This window comes from Sminthopsis crassicaudata, chromosome 2, assembly GCF_048593235.1.
Source record: "Sminthopsis crassicaudata isolate SCR6 chromosome 2, ASM4859323v1, whole genome shotgun sequence".
In the NCBI taxonomy this organism is placed as follows: domain Eukaryota; kingdom Metazoa; phylum Chordata; class Mammalia; order Dasyuromorphia; family Dasyuridae; genus Sminthopsis; species Sminthopsis crassicaudata.
In genome coordinates this window covers 296558998-296581489 of record NC_133618.1, presented here as the reverse complement: position 1 = coordinate 296581489, position 22492 = coordinate 296558998, and positions in this window count along the sequence as shown.

Genomic DNA, 22492 nt, shown 5'->3' with positions numbered 1-22492 from the left:
ATGCATTATGTGAAGAAGAAAGAAAAGGAAAAAAGAGCAAAAGGGGAAGGAGCAGAAACAGGAAAAAGAAGAGGAAAAAGAGGAGAAGGAGAAAAATGAGATGGAGGAGTCAAGTAGAAAATTAAAATAATACAACTACACAATTATAAAAGTAAGCCAACAGTTCAAATTAAAACCTGGCAGATAATTGATTGTTTAATGATAGCCTTTGATCAGACATTTCGATGAATTAATCAAGGAGTCTACGTAAATAGGGCCCATCAATTTGCCATGATTCATCTGAAGGCTCTGATATTTTACAAATGAATACAGTTGGAATTAGATTCTTGGAGTAAATAGACAGGTTTGAAATGAATGATTATGAACACTGCTGTGGATGCCACAATCAGCTTCTTCCAGTGGTAGATGACAAGTGCAGAGATGAGTCAGAAGCATGTACACACAGCAATTAACATCATTTTCTTTTGTTAGGGTTGCTCAGTTTGGCACTCAACCCATTGGTTGTCCTATGTGCAAAAATCAGTGAAAAAGATAAGCAAGTCTTCCTTGCGCTTTTGACCTTACGTATTAGGGAAACTAGACTCAAAGGAGAAAAGAATTGGTAGTTTATATCAGCTTTGGAAATCTCAAACCCAACCTAGAAAGGTGGTATAGCTGAAGGCAGATCATTGAGATTAGATTTTGTGCATTGTTACTATGCCTCCTTACTGAGTACTAGGATCAATACAAGAATGATAGATGGAAATTTTCAAACCAGCTGACTTTGACTTCAAGATATATAAGGAATGTGTCAGCTACCATAAAGCTAAGTCATTAAGATGGAAACTCATTTAATAGGTTTTTGGGAAAAACAACAAAAGGATTTGAGAGTCTTGCTCATATAACAGTTTTTCTAACACACTAGGGGATGACTACAGAAACCTCCTTTTAAATGGGGAAGGTGATTCTATTCCCCTCAAATGACATTAAACTCTAAATTGGGGAAAAAAACATGCTGCTTTCCACAAAAACACTAAATGTCATTAAAAGGTATAAAATAGTAACAGGCATCTTCCCTGTTTTAACTTACCACTTTTAAGTTCCTGACCCCTCAACCCCTTTCATCCCTTCCTTGCTCTGAAGCAGAAAGGGGATACATTTGGAGAGTGTAAAGAGAGAAAGAATTCATTTCTTGACATCTAAATTAGATCTGGTTAAGGTCTTTGATCATCCTATAAGAGGATAGTCATTAAGGGAAATACAACTTAATCTCTAATTAATCTTGTTTCTTTTGCATCACAAACTATGGAGAGTTATGAATACCTCTATTCTTGTTCAGTTATTTCAGTCTTGTCTGACCTTTTGTGAAGCTATTTCAGACAAAGATACTGGAGTAGTTTGTGATTTCATTTTCCAGGGGATCCATTTTGTCAGAAGTTTTTCCTGACTCCAGGCCCAGTGCTCTATCCAATGGGCCATTTCTACTCTATCTGAGTCAGAAGTCTTTTAACATTTCTGTGTCTTAAGAATTAGTATTCAAGGTTTTTGATAAAAGTGAGGGTTGTTTCATTGTGTTTTTCCCCCTGTTCTTAATTCAAAGATGTAGCAAAAACAAAGTTGCCCAGTACCTCAGAGATATATATTCTTCCCTCTACCTTGGGCATTAAGGAGAATCTGATCAACTTAACTTAATTCCTACATAGAATTGGAAGGCATCAAAGGCAGCATTCACTTTCTGATGAGTCCTTTTTTCAGATACTGCTAAGCTGACATCATTCATTGCTTTTGGGAGCATTGATGCCCCCAGCTACAAACCCAAATTCTGGAATATTGGAATGTTGAATACCCTTTAGAAGCATAAAACTCATAAGACTCCTTTAACTCTCTTGACTGCCATGAAAACCCAAAATACTAAAGGCAAAGAACAAGTGACTGAAGCTAACAGAGCTATTTTGAATGCCTCTACAACCAAAGCCTTCATTTTAAAGGTTATTATGAGTGCATAACCTTCATTTGATAGAAGAAAGAGAGTGTTTGCATTATCTCCTCAAATTGACCAAATGCCATCTTTCATTTCCAGCCTCATCTCACATTATTCCTCTCCTCACATTATAACATAAAATAGGTGCTAAACAAATGCCAGCTAATACTAGCTGTTATATGCCAGGCACTGTGCTAAGAGATTTATAAATATTAACTCATTTGATTCTCAGAAGTAGGTATTATTATTATTCCCATTTCACAGTTGAGGAAACTAAGGCAGTGGTTAAATGTTTTGCCCAAGGTCACACAGTTAATGAGTGCCTGTGGCTGCATTTGAATTTGGGTTTTTGTAACTCCAGATTCAGGGCTCTATTTTCTGTGCTATCTAGCTGCTGTAATCCAAAGAGCCTCCTTTTGACCACATGGTTAATTGACCAGAACCAGTTACAGAATGTCAATAGATGCTCCACAAACTCTTCAAAGCACTTCTATTCCATATTATCATAACTGTCACAGAAACAGGAAGCAGGCTTGCCAGCACCTCTCTCTAGGGAGATACTGTTAGAGTTGCTCTAAACAAGCCACACTTCCCACTACATAGAAAATTTTAAAATGCTATTAAAGAGACAATAGTCAGGAAAGGGTTAGGATTATAAAAAGTATCTCCATGCTGGAGACAACAAATTATTAAGGCATAAAGAGATCAATATATAAGAATACTGGAAGAAGGAAAGATACAGGAGAAAAAAATCTTATTAATACAAAAAAAAATCAACATCAATAACTACTGACCTATATGCTTAATCTCACATCCATACAAAATTGTTATGAGAGTCATCTATGTGAATTGAGGATTTCCTAACTGCCAATATTAGTAGAAAACAAGCAAGCTTTCAAAAGCAATATTCAACAATGGACTTATGTTTACCATTTTATAATTAATGGAAAAACGCAGAATATAAAATCTCATTATACTTATTGATTATTGGCTATGGAAAAGCATTTGATTTGGGATAATACAATGATGCCACACGGGATCTTTTTCAAAAAATGTCTCCATCCCTTGTTTAAAATTAAATTTGTGATTGTGTGTGTGTGTATACGTATATGTATTTATATAAATATATACATGTATATATGTGTGTGTATATATGTGTATATATATATACACATATATATATATATACAACCATACATACGCATATGCACATAGGTATATATATATATATACATATATATATATATATATATATATATATATATATATATATATATATATTTAAAGCACAGGGAGAAATTTCCTCCACCAATGAAACCGGCAACCTTTCTGCAAATTGTTGTCTTAGAGAATTGCCTGGGGCAACTAAAGATTAAGTGACTTGCTCAGGATCATTCAATTCTCTGACAAAGGCAAAGATTAAACACAGATTTTCCTGACTCCAAGGCTAGTTCCCTTTAAATTGTTCCTCTCCAGGGCAGCTAGGCGGTGCAGGGGATAGAGTATCAGGAGGGCCTGACTTCAAATCTAGTCTCTGACATTTCCTGATTGTGTGACCCTGAGCAAGTCACTTACCCCAAATTGCCTCAGCAACAAATAAATCAGTTCTTACATTTGATAGGGTAAAGCAATGTGGAATCTCTCTAAATCTCAGTATTCTACACTGACCTTAAGTTTAAGTATTAATAATAAATATTATTAATTATTAATTAATTGATTATAATAATAATTTATTAATGATAAGCTGACCTTAAGTATTAGTAGTATTAATTTACAATGCTGTTGTAACCATTTACATGATACTCTCTGATTGATTGAAGAGAAAATGGCCTTGTGGCTTCTCTAGGGGAGGGAGAAAAGAAATACATAAGCATTTATGAAGTACCTACTATGTACCAGGCACAATACTAAGTGCTTTAAAATTGTTGTTTGTCCTTCTTTCTCAAAGAGAATCAGAATGGTGATATTATGACTTGCAAATGAATTGGTTTTAAGTGAGATAGCAATTTGCAGTCATCAGCCTCTCTCTCTCTTCCAGAGTCATTTTAGATCCTTGAAACAACCCTTCAAAATAGGTGATATCGTTATACCTATTTTGCAGAAGAAGAAACTGAAGCAAGTGGAGGTTAAAGTGATTTGCCTGGGTCATAGATTTTAAATTGTGTTGCCCTGGTCCCAGACAAGCAAAAGCCTTCTAGCTTCAAGAGAGAAGACACAAAAATCCAGATTATCTTCCAGCAGAGGTCCCTGAGAGTAAAGAAAGACTAGAAAGAAAAGCTATCACTTCAATCACATGCCAATCCTCAATTTACTGAGTCTTCAGAGAATTTCCCCTTGTGTGAGATCTGGGATTCTCTCTTTTAATTGAACTAAGATAATTAGCTCCCAGTAGGAGAACTCATTCACCCTGCACTGTCTGATAGATTCATGTCTATAAAAATTTCTTTGATCTGTTTTTGCTATCAGTTTGAATAAATAGCTTTATTTGCTAAAAAAAAAAAAAAAAAAAAATCCCTGAAAAATAGAAATAACTCTACTCAATGACCTTTAAATCATAAATATTTTGCAAGGCATAAAATATAGAGACATCAAAATTGCTCACCACTGTGATGTTAAAATCTATTGCAAAATCCAGTTTGAAGAACAATCCATTTTGCACATGATGATGAACTCCAGATGCTCCTATTTGCAGATGATATTGTGATAATTACATAAGGACATTGCAGGGATTCTTGGAAATCATTCAAGGAAATTGGGCCTGACCATCCATACAGGAAAAATAAAGTGGATGAAGTGTATCTATTGCAAATATGCACTTGTATGACAACCCATAAAACTTATCCATCAATCAGAGACAAAGAGTATGGTTGGACGAGTTGACACCAGAGTTGAATAAGAATAGTAAGTGGACTTCATAGTCTTCAGAAAACTGCAAATGTTTCTTTACACATTGCAATTTCTCACAAAAGCAAAAAAAAAAATGTATATCTTTCTAATATGTAGCCTACAGTTGTTACTATATGGAAATAAAATACGTGATACAAGAGTCTCCAAAAAATTAAAAATTATTATCACCCACGATAATAGTGATGAGTGAACAGGTTCCCACCAAAAAGGAGACTTGAGAAACAAGACTTAAATATTTTGATTAATGAATTAGATAGTAGAAAATGGCAGATTCAATTGAAGACAGATGGAGAGACAAGAGTCTTCTACTCTTATGTTCAGTTGTAATTCAGTAGAAGTTCACATTATAGTGAATTTGTTGAAGGACAGGGAAAAGAGAACTGGAAAATAGAAGTGTGTATAGAATGATTTCACCTAGATAGATACATACACTCATAATTGTGTGTAATGTTAGCCATCTCTGTGTTGGAGAAAGGGAGGGGAAAAAGGTGAGGAAAGAAAGTTAAATAATGGCTTTGTTGAATATTTATAAGAAATAGCAAGTTGTATAAAACATTATTTCAGTTTCACATAAAATCATCTTTTTTTAATCTATAATATTATGGAAATGCTTGTTTTATTTCATAAAATAAAAATATAATAAACTTTTTAAAAAGAAAGAAAGAAGAGAATTGCATAGTATGAACTGAAATAAAAAGAGTCATAGGAGAGAACTTCCACAAGATAAATGTGGAAACAATTTCTTACCAATGAGATCACAGATACATGAGCATTTGAGATAAACGTTAAACAAGATGAACAAACTAAATTGTACATTATCCTAGTGAGGAAAATTTTAGAAAATTATAAATATATTATTCTATTCCATGCCAAAACATAGAATAGCAGAATAAATTAATCTTATCTCCTACTCTGTACATTCTCAAAATCTTTTCCTCATACCTGGAATGTACTCCTTCCTCATCTCAATTGTCATAATTCTTATCTTGCCTTAAGGTTCAGCTCAGTGCTCACTGCCTCAAAGTAATTTTCTCTGATCCTCACACTACAAATCTATATGTCTTCTCTTCTACAAATATGTATATATGTAAATTTGTGTATTTGTATGGGTGGGTATATCTATGTAAGTGTATGTATGCATGCACATGTCTATGTATATTCATTTATACGTACTCACAAAAAAGAGTCAAACTAGCGCAGTGAGTAGAGAGCCATTTTCCAAACCAAGAAGACATGGATCTCAGTCTCATCTCTTACACATACTAGCCATGCGTCCCTGGGAAGAATACACAACTTCTTGGTGCTCTAACAACTCTGTAAGACAATAAGTTACAGAGCAGGCTCTGATCTCCTTTGGCAGAAGGAATTTTCTCATAAGGGAGTTCCTTATATCAATGAAAGTCCAGATCTATTTCCTATTGCTAACACTTATCAGAGTAATGGCATATCCCTTCAGGAAAAGCTAAGATACTTGATGGCAAACACTTTCTTGTTTTTATCTTTCTGTGTCTAGCTTAGCAAAACTACATTGTTCACTGTAAGGGTTGACAAATGTCTGTTGAATTAATTAGATATAGTAAAATTCCTTCAAAAATAATACCTTCAACAATAGTACCAATAATAATAATGTGTTTCCTTGTCTTACAACTTTAAAAATTTTATCATGATTTACCTTTTAATATGAAAAATAAATATCATATTAATAATCATCATTAATATGAATATTTCTTGATATGAAACTATGCATCTTGGTTGTAACCACAGAATTTTGATTAATGGAATTGGCCCTTTTAAGGCCATTATCATATTGATAATGATTATTATCAATGATGATAATAGATTTTAAATATTTTATGCAAGTCTTAGAAGCAAAAACCTTAGAGATTTGGAAGACCAGATACAAAAGAAAATGTCTTTAGCTATTAACTAGTATTTGTTAAGATGAATAAACCAAGAAGAAGACAGATGAACTTGGAATATCTGAGTAGGAGCTCAAGGAATATTAAAAAATGTACATTTTTTAAAAATTAAGACAAAAAAAAACCTGTTATCTTGCTATCTTGGACACTGATATCATAACCAGTGAACTAATTGTTCTCTTTGACAAGTTTTTTTTTTGTTTTGTCTTATATAAAGATAATATAAGGTCTCCCAAAAATCTTGGGACAATTTTAAATTTAATATCTTTTGTTGTTATTCATTCATTTTGGTCATGTCCAACTTTTGACTATCTCATTTGGGGTTTTCTTGGCAAAGATACTAGAATGCTTTGCCATTTCCTTCTTCAGTTCATTTTATTGATGAGGAAACTGAGACAAACAGGATTAAATGACTTGCTAAGGGACTAATAAATGCTAATAAGTATCTAAAGCCAGATTAGAACTCAGGAAGATTAATCATCCTATAACCAATGTACCACTTAGCTGTTGCTTTGAGAGCTTAAAATTTCCTAAGACTTTTGGGACATATTGTGTTAATATCAATAAATAACAATATTAAATAAATATTGTTTTAAAAATTATTTAAATCAATGATGGGGATAAAGAAAGATATCCCACGGATATTGTTTTTGGTTTAAAAAATGAATCATTCTATGAATTATTTATTATCATAAGAATCAACATGTTGCTGTATTTTCTGAAAAAGCATTGGTTATAGTGAAAATTGGACCAGAAATTGTCTGCTTTTCACAAGACTAACTCAAGAGAGTTCTCACTTTCAAACGCAAGCAGGGGCCCCTTTGAGATCTGGGCTGAGATTCAAAACCATTTTCCCTTTGCTATCCCTGAGCTTTAGAGAGGCTAAATTCTGAACTTAGGAGACTACAAGAAACTTCCCACTTCTGAATGTTTGAAAATGAATCAGAAATAAACAGGCCACTTTTTTAAATGACAAAAATAGCTATAAATCATGCTTTCTTTATCCCCAAATGACAGAACCTGAACAAATCAAAAGTTTTTGCATCTCAAATAGAAAATAACCCATGGGTTTTTTAAAGGAAGGAATTATGTACCTGCCTATACAGTGCAATAAATGTCCTTTTTAAAATGAAGTAATTTCTGAACCCCTCAGCCCAAGACTTATGATTAAAGTGACAGCACTGATATTAAAATTTAATGTACTCAATATTGTCACATAACAATAAATCAACTGGTAAAAATCTGTAATATCTTTTTTCCTTTCCTCCTTTCACTAAAAAGAGCTACAGTGCTTTAATTTGAATGGATGTTGAGTTACGATTAAGGAGCCCGTTATTGATATTGAAATGTTTGAATTTGTGTCTCCACAGCAATCAGATCAAGTTGCATGAGGCAGTTTATATAATAACATGGAATGTACAGCTCTATCTATCAGTGTCAACGAGTATTCTCTTCTTTTATTAGTACAATAGGATACAAAGATGACAAGTTTGAAAGCAAAAATAATGACCCTGCAAGAGCTTGACATACTCTAATCCCTTTTACTTCATGTCCTCAATAACTTTTCCTTTTGACTTTGTGGTCGGGTATGTGTGGGCTGGGTTCCATGTTTCTCTGGGCCAAATAGAAGTTTTGAACCACAGAGCAAAAATTCAGTTCTAATTATGAGGTATATCATCTATAAACAGGGGATGGCTCAAAGAAAAGTCATTGTAAAGGCAACAGACTTTAGGGAAAACTAAGTTTGAATCCCATCTCTGACATTTACTACTTCTATGATCTTAGATAAGCCAGAACTTCTCTGGGCTTTAATCTGAAGAAAGCGTTAATAATGACATCTGCCTTCCAGAATTGAACAGCTAGATGGTGAAGTGGATAGAGTGCTGGACTTGGAATCAAGATGACCTCTCAGAAACCTCCTAAGCTAGGCAATGTCACTTAATCCTGTTTGCCTCAATTTCCTTATCTGTAAAATGAGTTTAAGCAGGAAATGGCAGACTTCTCTATTCTTTTTGCCAAACAAAATCCAAATGGGATTATGAAGAGTCAGACAAAACTAAAATCACTGAGCCACAATCTCCCAGTATTATTGTGGGAACCAAATGAGATGATCAATGTAAAGCATGTTTTAAACTTCAAGGTACTATATGCAAATACCTGCATGTCAGATATTGATGATGATGATCTAGTCCTTCTATTTGCCATTCCCTATCTTTGGGGACAACATATTATTCCAAGGGTTTGTGCCCTTTAGTGTTAAGCCTGACAGTTTACTTATGCCTTAGCTCAAGTTTGGGGACAAAATGCTAAAAGAAACATTCCATGTTGCAATCATAAATTCTTATCTAAGATCTTTATATTTCTTTTTATATATTTAGGCATATTATTTATATGTATATTATATTTATATATTTATATATTATATTATATATTTATATATATATTATATCAACATGGCAAAGAATAGTAGTTCTGGAATCAAAGGTTGTTGCTTTTGTTATTTAGTCACTTTTAAGTTGTATTCGGTTCTTTGTGACTCCATTTGGGGTTTTCTTGGCAAAAATACTAGAGTGATTTGCCATTTCCTTCTCCAACTCATTTTAAAGATGAGGAAACTGAGGCAAACAGGATTAAGAAACTTACCCAGCATCACATAGCAAGTAAGTGTCTGAGGCCAGAGTTGAACTCAAGAAAACAAGTCTTCCTGCCTCCGGGCTGGGCACTCTGTGCACAATGAAATTTACCCAGCATCACACAGTAGTAAGAGTCTGAGGCTAGATTTAAACTCAGGAATATAAGCAGTCATGTGGCTACTCGGATTCAAATCCCACCTGATAGTAAATATCAGACTTATTACTTCTGGCTTTTGTTTCATATCCATATTTCTCAGTTTCCTCATGTGTAAAATAGAAAAGTTGGGCTCAATAGCCTCTGAGTTGTTTTCTAACCATAAATGAATGATTATTTGATCCTCTCATTTTCGATGGTAAATCCAAACCAAGACATTGAGATCTCTGGATTTCAGATTTATTGCACTGGATTCTTTAGAGAGAGAATAGAAGGATAGGAAGGAACAAATAAAGTGTAACCCTACTCTAGTTCTAATTCCACCATAAACTTTGTGCCAACATCTGACATCTCACCTACAGAAAAGAGTTGGCTAGGGAGCTGGTGGGAGTGGAAAAAAAGAGAAGGCTGGAATCTTTTCAATAAGACATATTCCTGGAAACAAAAATCTTCTCATCCTTCCCTTCATCTGCTCTCTGACTAAACCCCAGTAATGATTTACTGTAGAACCCAACCTTCCATCAAAGGAAGAATTTAAAAACAGCAGCTTTGCCAAGCAGGCTGATTTGTTAGCAAAAGATCCATCACCGTGGCAGACAGAAATACAGTGGAGATTTTAACCCACATGGTAAGTGGGAACGGTTTCCCAGGGTGGGAGGGATGAAGTAGAGCTGGAGAGATGATGGATGGGATGAAAAAGATAAAGTTTCTTTTGTGGAGATGTTACATTGGCTTTGAGTAGAAAAACTGATTTATTTCCCAGACCATATGGCATACAAGGCTGTGCTCTGAGGGCCACTTTACCAGTCAGATTGCATTCAAGGAAGTTACTCTAGGGATTTTTAGGTGGAGAAAAGAAGAATCTAATAGAATCTTCCTCTAAGTGCGTCAGTGGTTGGAGTACGTGAGCTAATGGATGCTTAGAAAAGTATATTAGGAGTGTACAAACTAAAAACAAAGCTTTCCAGCAAAATTTAGACTAGATTTACTTCTCCTTTAGAGATCATTGACAGCTTAATAAATTTGATGAAAACTTATAATTAAATGAGAATTTTGTACTTCCTATAATCCTTCTGTGGGGGTGGGGGTGGGGAGGAGAGTACCCACACCTAAATACTTACTAGACTTACTTCTACAGGAGTTAGACTTCTGAAGTAAAATAAACTAGCTCAACTTGCCTTCCTTACCTTCATGAAATTTTGAGAGTGAAATTAAGCTAAAATAGGCTTATTAAAGGCAGCCTAGATGAGCTAAGCCCAAGTCAGAGTAACATGCCTACAACAGAAGCTAATGGAAACTTGAGCACTGACTCATCTTATTCTGGTAAAACTGGGTTTTTTGCACTCAAGCATAAGACTTTATACATCTATCTCTAATGTAAATTCAGCAAATTTAGACTTGGAACTAAAGAGGACCTTCGAGGCCAATTCATTCAACTGTCTCATCTAGTAAACGAGGAAACTGAGGTCCAGGAAGAAGTAACTTGACTATGGTCCTCTAAGAACTTAGATTCAAACACTAGCCAAATGACCTGAAATTTGGCTCTCTTTCTGCTTTACCATATACCTGTTAATGTCATTTGCTTCCAAGATCAATCAGCTTTGGATTTGCAGTAAAGGTTTATTTAATGAGTGAATGAATAAGTGAGCTTGAAAGCTTTACCGAAAACATTAATAACCATTCTGCATCCCCTTCAGTTTTTATCCCTCAGACATATTCACTCTTTTTATATTCATACAAATTATGCCCTCTCAAAAAACTCAGGACTACTTAAGCCCTTACTCAACACAAAGAAAAAAATAAAACTCTTACAAAAATAAATATCTTATAAATAAATTTCTCATTGCATTTGATCAGTTTCACTGGCAGATCTTTAAGGAAAGCTTCAGAAGATGAGGCAATCAGTAAGGAGAAAGATGGCTACAAATATTATCCCGCATTCATTCATTTTGAGAATAAAAGCTTGATTAAAAAAAATCCCTACTAATTTTCTGTGAATAGCAACCAGAAGCTACTTCTCCATGATCTTGTGTGGTTCCTGTTTCAGACAGTGCTAAAAGCATAGAGTTGGAAGGTTAGAAGGAGCTCAAATGGCATTATTGTCTAACTCAGTGGTCCTCAAACTTTTTAAATAGGGGCCAGTTCACTGTTCCTCAGACTGTGGGAATGCCGGACTATAGTAAAAACAAAAGTTTGCCCTCTGTCTCCACCCCTCAGCCCATTTGCCATAACCTGGCAGGCACATAAACATCCTCAGCTGCAGCATCTGGTCCGCTGGCTGTAGTTTGAGAACCTCTGCAATTCATACACAAAAAGAATCCCCACATAACACAAGTCTCTGTTCACGCACGTGATAATAATCCATCATGCACTCATTTTCTAAAATATGCACATGTAACTCTGTTTTATAAAGGTAGATCTTCCTCCACATTTTCAGGTTTCCACTCAAACTTGAAAACTCTAAGGAGTGAACTCAAAAGATTTGAGAGAAAATGTTAGTATCTGATTCTCTGTCTCTGTCTCTTTATCTCTGTGTCTCTGTCTCTGTCTCTGTCTCTGTCTCTGTCTCTCTCTCTCTCTCTCTCTCTCTCTCTTTCTTTCTGACACACACACACACACACACTTACTTTCTATCTTTCTGTCTTTCTCTGTCTCTATCTCTCTTTCTCCTACCTTCCTCTTCCCTTCTCTCTCTGTCTCTGTTTTATTTCATAAGGCACCTGTTAAGTTCATAATCATAATGTGTCACTTAGAAAAGTGCTGCTAGGTGTACTTGGAGGACCCTAATAACATACCTACAACAAAAGTTTATAATATCTTGAGCATTGGCTTATCTTGTTCTAGTGAAACTGGAGTTTTTGTACTCAAGCTTAAGACTTTACATTTATCTCTACTGAATTTCATCATTTTACATCTAGCCCATTGTTCTGCCTTATCAAGAGCTTTCTGTATTGTCTTCATTTTCATTGTGTTAGTTATCTCTCCCAGGTTTGGGAAAGGGAAGGAAAGGAAAAAGGAAAGGAAAGGGAAAAGGAAAGGAAAAGGGAAAGGGAAAAGGAAAGGAAAAGGGAAAGGGAAAAGGAAAGGAAAAGGGAAAGGGAAAAGGAAAGGAAAAGGGAAAGGGAAAAGGAAAGGGGAAAGGGAAAGGGAAAGGGAAAGGGAAAAGGAAAGGGGAAAGGGAAAGGGAAAGGGAAAGGGAAAAGGAAAGGGGAAAGGGAAAGGGAAAGGGAAAAGGGAAAAGGAAAGGGAAAGGGAAAAGGGAAAAGGAAAGGGAAAGGGAAAAGGAAAGGAAAAGGGAAAGGGAAAAGGAAAGGGGAAAGGGAAAGGGAAAGGGAAAGAGAAAGGGAAAAGGAAAGGAAAAGGGAAGGAAAAAAGAGGGAAGGAGGGAGGGAGGGAGGGAGGGAGGGAGAGAAGAAGGGGAGTAAAGAAGGTGAATCTTATGAATTTTCAGAAGACAGCATCATGGTGATTCTTTGTAATCACGCCTTCCTTTTCGAGATATTCACCAATCTACTTTTTAATGATAAATTCTCGAGTTTTATAGGGAACTGAAGTCAGTGTCACTATTTTATAGTTTATAGCTTATAGACTCTCTGTCTCTTCCCTTTTATGAAAACTGAGACCTCTGTCCTCCAGTCTTCCAGTCTTATGGTATCTCCCCTGTTTTCCACAATCTATCAAATATTCCTGAAAGTTGCTCAATAGTTAAGTCTGAAGTAAGAAAAGCACAAGAGGGTACCTGAGTTCAAATGCTGATTTGCTTTGTCTTTTTATCTCACTAAACCTCTGACTTGGTATCTCACTAAATCTTTCATGTTCTCAGTCTCATCATCTGTAAAATGAGAGCATTGTATTTGATTACTTTGAAGGGCCATTCCAGCTTTAAAAATATGATTTGATGAACTCCATTACTGTGAAAATAGTCATTCATATTTGTGTACCATAGAACAGTTTGCAAGATGCTTCCCCTGCTATAATTACTGCAACCCCACTTCCACCTAAGCCTGGGGTGGTCTTCTTGAGAGACAACTCTCTGATGACTTTGTAAGCACACAGAGGTGTAAGGTCAGCCCATTAAGGAGGACCCTGGCAAGAATCTTGCTATCAATGACCAAGAGAGAGACTGCCCTGTAATTGTCACAGAGCATTCTATTCCCTTTATCTTTATAAAGGTGGACAATGGAAGCATTCTTAAACTCCTGAGGCATAACTTCCTCTTGCCACATTTCCTAGAAAATTTTAGTCAGCTTTTGTAAGACCAATGCACTCCCCCATCATGTAAATCCCAGCTGGAATAAAATCAACATCCAGGGTTTTACCACATGAAAGTAGCCTAATGGCATTCAAAACCTCCTCTTCAGTTGGACCTTCAGCTTAGGAGATAAACAGTCAAAAGCTTCAGCATTAATTGATGATGAGCTGTTCTAATACTATGGACATGTTCAGCCCATCTCTCTAAGATCATGCTGTTTATCACTAATCAGGGTGGGATTAACAACACTGAATAGTTGAGATTCACCATAAGTCTTTGACCCATAAATGGTCTTCAATATATAATAAAAATGCTTTGGATCATTGCTATCAGCATAAAACTAAATTTCATCTGTCTTTTCACTGAGCCATGAATCCTGCATTTATCTAAATTTTGACTGTACTTTACTTTTGATGGAATCTAAGGCTATCTTCTTAGAGATGGATGGACCTATTGTTTTTCATTTAGCAGCTTCAGAATTTTCTGATCATTTTCATCAAACTAGATGTTTGTGAGTGTTCTGACCCAGATACGCAAATCCAATGCTGTACAACCATTCTCTAAAAGCTGCCCATTCCTTTTCTGCTCCATTGTTGCCAAATGTCCTTCAAAGGGGACCAAGGAATAGTTGACATGGTGTATACTGCCTGACAATTCCAGGAAAAATTCCTGGTGCAGAAAAGAGGTCCATATACAACATTTGTAGATCTGACCAAGGCCTTTGATACTGTCAGTCTCCAGGGCTTTTGGAAAATTATGTCAAAATTCAGTTGCCCAGAGAAGTTCATCAGTATAGTCCATCAGTTTCATGATAACATGCTTCTCTGAGCTCTGAACAGTGGACAATGCTCTTGAGCTTTCACAATCCCCAGTGGAATGAAACAAGGCTGTGTGCTTGCTCCCATGCTTTTTACCCTGATGCTTTCAGCCACGTTGGCAAATGCCTTCAATGAGGACAAATGTGGAATCAGAGTCAGCTTTTGCACTGATGGGAAATCGTTCAGCTTGAAAAAGCTACAAGCCAAAACTGAAGGAGAGGGAGTGTTAGTGCATGATGTTGCACTCAATGCAGCCTCCAAAACTGAGATGCAAGAAAGAATGGATTGATTCTCTGGTGCTTGGGACAATTTTGGCCTAACAATTAACACTGGGAAAACACAGGTCCTCCGTTGGCCAACACAATTCCATATATATGTAGAACCGTCAGTTACAGTAATTGGGAAGTTTTGAATACTGTGGATAAGTTCTCTTACCTTGTCAGTATACTTTCCAGGGATGTCCACATTAATCATGAGATTGACACACGTATTGCCAGAGCTGGTTCAGGGGAGGCTCCAAAAGAAAGCATACCATCCATACAACAATGAGGTCAGCACCACAGCTCTGAAGATCTTGTTTGATGGTCAGTCTAATACCTCTCCTCTCCCACACTGACTGACTACCAAACTCAAAGTCTACAGAGCTGTTGTGCTGACCTCATTGTTGTATGCCTGAGAAACCTGTACCGTGTACCAGCACCATGCCAGGAAACTGAACCACAAACATTTTAATTCTCTTAGGAAGATTCTGAAGATCACCTGGCAGGATGGGGTACCAGACACTGAGGCCCATTCTGGAACTAAACTGCCAAGCATTCCAGCTCTACTACAGAGAGCACAACTCTCTCTGCTCACATTATTTGAGCTCACATTATTTTAATCTAAATGCATGCTTGCCACAAAAAGAAGTTATTTAATGGAGAACTCATATAGGGCAATACTCCTAAGGTAGTCAGAAAGGTCTTTCTTAAGAACTTGAGAATCAATTGTATGATATGAGAGACATTGGCACAGGATCACCTAGCATGGAGTACCCTCATCAGAGAAAGAGCTGGGTTCCTTGAGCAAAGCAGAATTGAATCAGCCCAAAAGAAATGTGAGCTGCACAAAGTTAGAGAAACTACCCCAAATGTTCGTACAGACTATTTGTGTCCAATCTGTGGCAGAACACTCTGAACTCATATTGGTCTGATCAGCCACAGTCAGACACAATGCAACTTGATTAACATAGTGATGTCCTTTTGGTCCTCTTTGAGAATGAAAAACAATAACCAGCACACACAGAGGTAAACATGGCTACTAATTGGCTGAGACCACTGAATTGGAATAAATTGAGTGTACTTTGGGGAAAAAAAGAGACAGAATCAGAGAGAGAGAGAGAGAGAGAGAGAGAGAGAGAGAGAGAGAGAGAGAGAGACAGAGAGAGACAGAGAGAGACAGAGAGAGAGACAGAGAGAGAGACAGAGAGAGAGACAGAGAAAGACAGAGAGAGACAGAGAGACAGAGAGACAGAGAGAGAGACAGAGACAGAGACAGAGCGACAGAGAGAGAGAGAGACAGAGAGAGAGACAGAGAGAGAGAGACAGAGAGAGAGAGAAAGACAGAGACAGAGACAGAGAGAGAGAGAGAGACAGAGAGAGAGACAGAGAGAGAGAGACAGAGAGAGAGAGAGACAGAGAAAGAGAGAGAGAGAGAGAGACACAGAGAGAGAGAGACACAGAGAGAGAGATTACTTTAAAAAGGTAGAGAGAGTCAGATTTGATATACAGACAATAAAAGGATAGGGAGAAAAAAGGCAGAGAAAGACATAATTTGATTGTAATTTGATTGTGACAGAGACAGACTGGTCCACTAGTGACTATGCACTAACAAAATCTCAAAGAGATAGAGATAGCAGACACAGTAGTAAAAAGAACAATAGAGAAACAAAGACTCAAAAACAAAGGGAAAACACAGAGAGAAAGATATAGAAAAACAGAAAAGGTAAGAGAAGAAAGAATTAGAAAAAGGCAAGTGTAAATTTTTGAATGCTGGATTTGGCTTTCTGGATGTCCTTTCCTCTTTTCTCTTGAACTCCTTCCCAAGTGAATCTACCTTACAAAGGTACCCAAGACAAAAGTCTCTCAATCAGAAGTAAATTCTTCCTTCATGTTCATATAGTACCACGGAATGTCCTTCAGAAAAACTGACCCAGACTTGAGGAAAAGTAGAGTTTAAATGTATTACATCTATTTCTTCCAACTGAAAAAAAAGAGATTTTGTGCTATTAGGCTCCTCTCATGTGGCAATTAACTGAAACTGATTTTATTCCAGCTCAGATTAACAAGAAAGAAGGCCCACTGGTCATTCAAAAGCTGACTAGAATCTTCCCAATTGTACGGCAAGGACAACCAATCCAAATTCTTTCTCCCTCCCTCCATGAAAAAGTAAGTAACCCAATATATGTTATATGTATATATGATACATGATATCAAGGATGCCTACATTGTCTCCATAAAGGAAGAAAAAATAGAGTGTCCTATGACGATCAGGGGCCCTCTCTTTTAGTCATTGCCAGCAAGATTCTTGTCAGAGTCCTCCTTCATAGAGGTTAATCTTTCTGGAAGACGGTCTGGAAGATGGTCACATATATATGAGAGTCAGTGTGGCTTGATTAAAAAGTCAAGAAAGAGTGAATATGATGTGTGCTGCCTGACAACTTCAAGAAAAATTCCAGAAGCAAAACAGAGGTCCATACACAACCTTTGTGCATCTGACCAAGGTTTTTGATACTATCAATCATGATGGTCTGTGGAATATCATGGCTTAATTTGGCTAACTAGAGAAATTCATCAGTATTGGGTGAGTTTCATGACAATATGCTTGCATGAGTCCTAGGTAAAGGATGATGCTTTCAGGCTATTCCACAAAGAATAGATCTGGTTTCTGCTACATGTGCAGAAATTAACAATAAGAAAACAGAGATTCTCTACCAACTAGGTTCCAAATGTGGAACCATCAGTTACAGAAAATAGAGAATTTTATTTATTTATTTATTTTAAACATAAATACAAAATACAAAAATAAAAATAAAAATAATACTACCATGTATACATCAGAAATGAGAGAATTCAAAATAAGAGAAAATAAATTTCTATTTCAAGAAAGTCTATATATATTTGTGTTCAGAGATGTCCATCTTTTTTGCTTCCATGTAGGTTTTCTTTTGTTTTCTGCTGTATACATTTCACTTTATTCTTTTCCCCCCTTTCCTCCCCTCTTATGTCCCCCAAGAAAGCTACAATTCCTTTCCAGTGTTCTTTCCACCCATGCCATAAAGTCCTTTATTTGTGTTTATTTTTTCCTAAAACATAGTAGATACTTAATAAATTCTTTGCTTTTTTTAATATTTTATTTCTTCCCCAATTATATGTCAAAACATTTTTCTACATTTTTTTAAAGTTTTGGATTCCAAATTCTTTTTTTCCTCTCTCCCTGAAAAAGTAAGTAACCTAATATATGTTATATATGTGCAACCATGTGAAACATTTCATATTAGTCATTTTGTTCCAGGGAGGAGAAAGACAGACATAGGCAGAGAGACAAGACAGAGACAGATAGACAGAATGCTTCAGTCTATATTCAGATAATACCAGCTCTTTCTCTGGAGAATGACAGCATGTTTCATCATTGTATTTACTTATTAATATAAACTCTTAAGTAATTTGAGTCTATGGAACCAGCTTTGGAAATACATGTGCAATGATGGTCATACTGCTAAGAGTTAGTGGAAACTATTTATGGGAGAATGAAATTACAGGGACAGATAGAAATGTATTTAAGGTTTGTAAAGTAATTTTAGTATTTAAGCTATCATCCTCTCTACAAATAAGGAAATTGAAGCTTAAAAATGAATTGGCTTCTTTCTCAGTAATCTAGTTCATAACTTTCAGAGGCAGGATCCAAAGCAGGTTTTCTTTCCATGATACCATGCTATTTCTAGAAAGGAAAGAGTAGGCTGGTATGACCAGTGCAAAACAAGGAACTGGACATGCTAGTGCTAAAGAGTCTCAGCTCAAGCCTTTGTCACTAGTTGTAAGAGATTTTCTGAGTTTACTAAGGATTGAGAACAGGTTATGTAAGGGACTAGCAGTACTTTTTATCTGCACTATCACTTGTTTCAGCCACAGGGATGAATGGATGAATGAAAGAATAGAAGGGCTTACTACATGCAAAGCTCTGTGCTAAGTGCTGAGGATAAAAATAGAAGAGCAGAAGAAGCCTTTGCCTTTCACAAAAGACAAGACAATATAGAAATTTTCAATGACCAGTCAGATGGAAAAACCCAGTGGTCCTTAGGGTGGAGTGATAAGGCATAAGTGGTAATGCATCTTCTTTTGAATCATTTCCATTAGTGATACCATATTAGTTTCTGCTGTTGAAGCCTATGATGGTATCAAGAATGTATAGGGTTAATAACTGATACAATGGGCAAGATAGCATAAACAAGAAAGAATCCCTGAAGCCTAGGTCTGAGATACTCCTAATCCTGTCAGCAGCAGGCTTGAGGCCATCCAGATGCTCAGGCAAGTCAAAACAAAATCAAAAGCAAGCTGTTGTCAGGATGGATGGGGCAGGGACAGTTAGGGGGAGAGAAATAAGCCCTGACAATTCCCACAAAAGCAGCCATCAAGCAGCTGTTATAAATGAGTAATTTATGAGTGTGCAATTTCCTGAATGTCTATGATAGAATATAGGATATCACTACAAAGAAAGCATGGGCATATAATGTGCTTTTTTATGATACATTGTGTACAGTTTACTGTCCTCAGAGGTATTGCTTCCTCAACAATCACCAAGAGATTTCCCCTACCCTTATATTTGAAATATGTCTTTCAATGGGTCTCCTCTATGTATTTCTGTAGCTGTTTCAAATTTAACAATACTTATTTTTTCCAACATGTTGTTCAGCCGTTTCAGTTGTATCCAACGTTTCATGACCCCATCTGAGGTTTTCTTGGCAAAGCTATTGGAGTGATTTGCCATGTTCTTTCCAGATCATTTTACAGATGAAGAAACTCAGGCAAACAGGGATAAGTGACTTGCCCAGAGTCACACAGCTAGTGTCTGAGGCTGAATTTGAATAAGATTTTCCTGACTCTAGACCCGATCTCTATCCAGTTTTTTGGACATGGCTCTCTAAAATGTTTGTAGCATCATTTATTTTTCCTGTAAACATTTCTACAATTGACAAAGTCCTTTTTCCTTTGAGGTTTTTTTTGTTGTTGATTGCAGATAATCTTTAGCATTCATGCAGTCTTTTGGTGTGGCAAAATACTTTAGGTTTAATATCTCATTCGATCCTCCCCAAAACTCTACAAGGCAGAAAGGTACTATGGACATTATTATCATCCCCATTTGAAAAATGAAAAACTTGATATTCAGACTTACCTGTCCATGGTCATATAGTTAGTAAATATCAGAGGCAAGATTTGAATACAGATCTTTAGGGACTCCAAAGTCAGGGAGTACATTTTCCTTCATGCCTTATTGCTTCATGAGAAATTTACTATATGGCATCAATTCTACTTAGGGAGATTAGCATGACAAGCCAAAGCAAGGACTCCAAAGACCGCTATTCTAATGTAGACGCTGACACTGACTAAAATTCAGCATGATTTTGAGCAAATCCCTTAACTTCTTTTTTGACTGACTTGTACTAATACATTATGAAATATGAGTTTGGATTAGTCAAAATCTATGTTCTCTTTTGATTCTAAAATATTTAGAATGGGCAACATGATATAATAGACAAAGAATTGGATTGGAATAAAAAGTCCTATGGGACTATGTGATCATGGGAAAGTCACTTAAACTTTTTTAAAGTCACTTTACTTATTTGTCAAGATTGGAGTACCCACATCCCTTCTGCCTACCTTATTTGTTTGCTATGAGGACCAAAAGACACATTTCATTTTTAATTACTTCATAATACTACATACTATATACTTTTATAATATTTATTTTACAGTATCCTATACTATATGCTATTATACTTTATAATACTAAAGTAAAATACAAATACAATGGAATTTTTTGAGGGAAGATCTACATACATAATAATTAGTTTAGGCAATGACTAGTAAAGAAATCATTTCCACCAAAGCAAATCTGAAAATATCAAGAAACTTTTAGTCTTAGAATTGTCTGGAGCACTGAGAGGTTGAATGGTTTATCCAAGGTCATACGGTCAATATATATGAGCTTAGATGGTGATGATTAGATATAAAAGCGTAGCATCTCAAACTATAAGAGCAGTAATTCATGTGTGTAATACAAATGAACGGTCATGATTATAGCCCCATAGGTTCCATGGAGGCAAAAGAATGCAGCAGAAATATAAGAAAATTTCCATTTGATAGTTGTTGGGTAAGTCAGAATGATGAGGCTAGCCTGAGTACCACGCCAAGCTGAAGACTGGCATGAAACCATGTACCCCTTGAGTGTAATAAACTGGCCCCATTCTCATTTTCTGGCTCAGCTCTTCAGCTTTGTCTCAGTGATAAATTCTCACAATCTAAAGTCCAAATCTTGTCCTTTACCAGAGCTCCTTCACCTTTAACTTTTCTATGAGTTTTATTCTGATAGAATAAAAGTTCCATGACAGCATGAATGCTTTCATTTCTGTCTTATATTTCCCAGAAACTAGCACAATACCTGATTCATAGAAGGAACTTAATAAATGCTACTTGAATGATCTTGATTGTTTCCATCTCTGACACTGCTTCCCATCTCTGTTTTTTTCCAGAATGTTGATGTGTCCATCTGGTTCCAGCCAGGACTCAGTATTGGCTCTGCCCTCTCTCCACAACTAAATCTACTGGAATTCCATCTTGCTACCTGTTCTTTTCTTCCCAGAATCATTCATATCAGATGGCAATTCAAGGTCTACCTGAGAGCTAATGATAATGTTAACAAAAAATAGATAGATGATATAGATAGATAGATAGATAGATAGATAGATAGATATCTGTGTGTATAGTATATATGTGTGTATGATATATATATGTATATATATATATAACAAATTTATGAGACATGCATTACAATTAACTTTATTACAAGAGAAATGAACATGCACATGAAAATCCTATGAGGGTTCAAGGAGCTCACAATCCAAATAGAAGTTTGCATATTAATGAAACTGTGACAAAGAGTGGGGGAAATGAACAGCAAGTTCGTTCCAAGTGGGAGTGACATGAGAGGAGGAAAAGAGCAGAATAGGTGAAGAAAGATTAATCCCCTCCTGAAAGGGAACAGAAAGATGAAAGAAAAGGAGGGGGACATGAATAAGTAAGATGGTAAAAGTGTCATCCTTCTCCCGTGGAAACTGCTAGACTATTAAGATAGGATAATATGCTTATATATAAGGATTCCAACTACACCAACCATTTTTCAGCCTGGTGCAGACCAATTGGTGCTGATCTTGACTCCCAAGGATACACAACGAGTCCAGCTTTGTGTGTGCAAACACAAATTACATCAAGCCAAGCAAGATGAAAAAATGCCTTCAAAATATCACAAAACAGCAGCCTGAATAAAGGAATTAAGATCCCCCAGAATTTAAATGTTTGCAAAAGATAACACATTCCTCATGGCTTTCTCACTGGGCCCAGAGTACTAACGTAGGGGCTGGGAAAGAACACAAATAGAACTAATGATCCTAGACTTAAGGAATAAGGCAACTTACAAGAGAGAGCTGACAGACAATCCCATACATGTTAAATGTGTTACGATATATCCTAGATACAATACATGTGTGCAAAATAGAATTTCTTGTTGCACAGTAAGAATTGGATTCCGAAGGTAT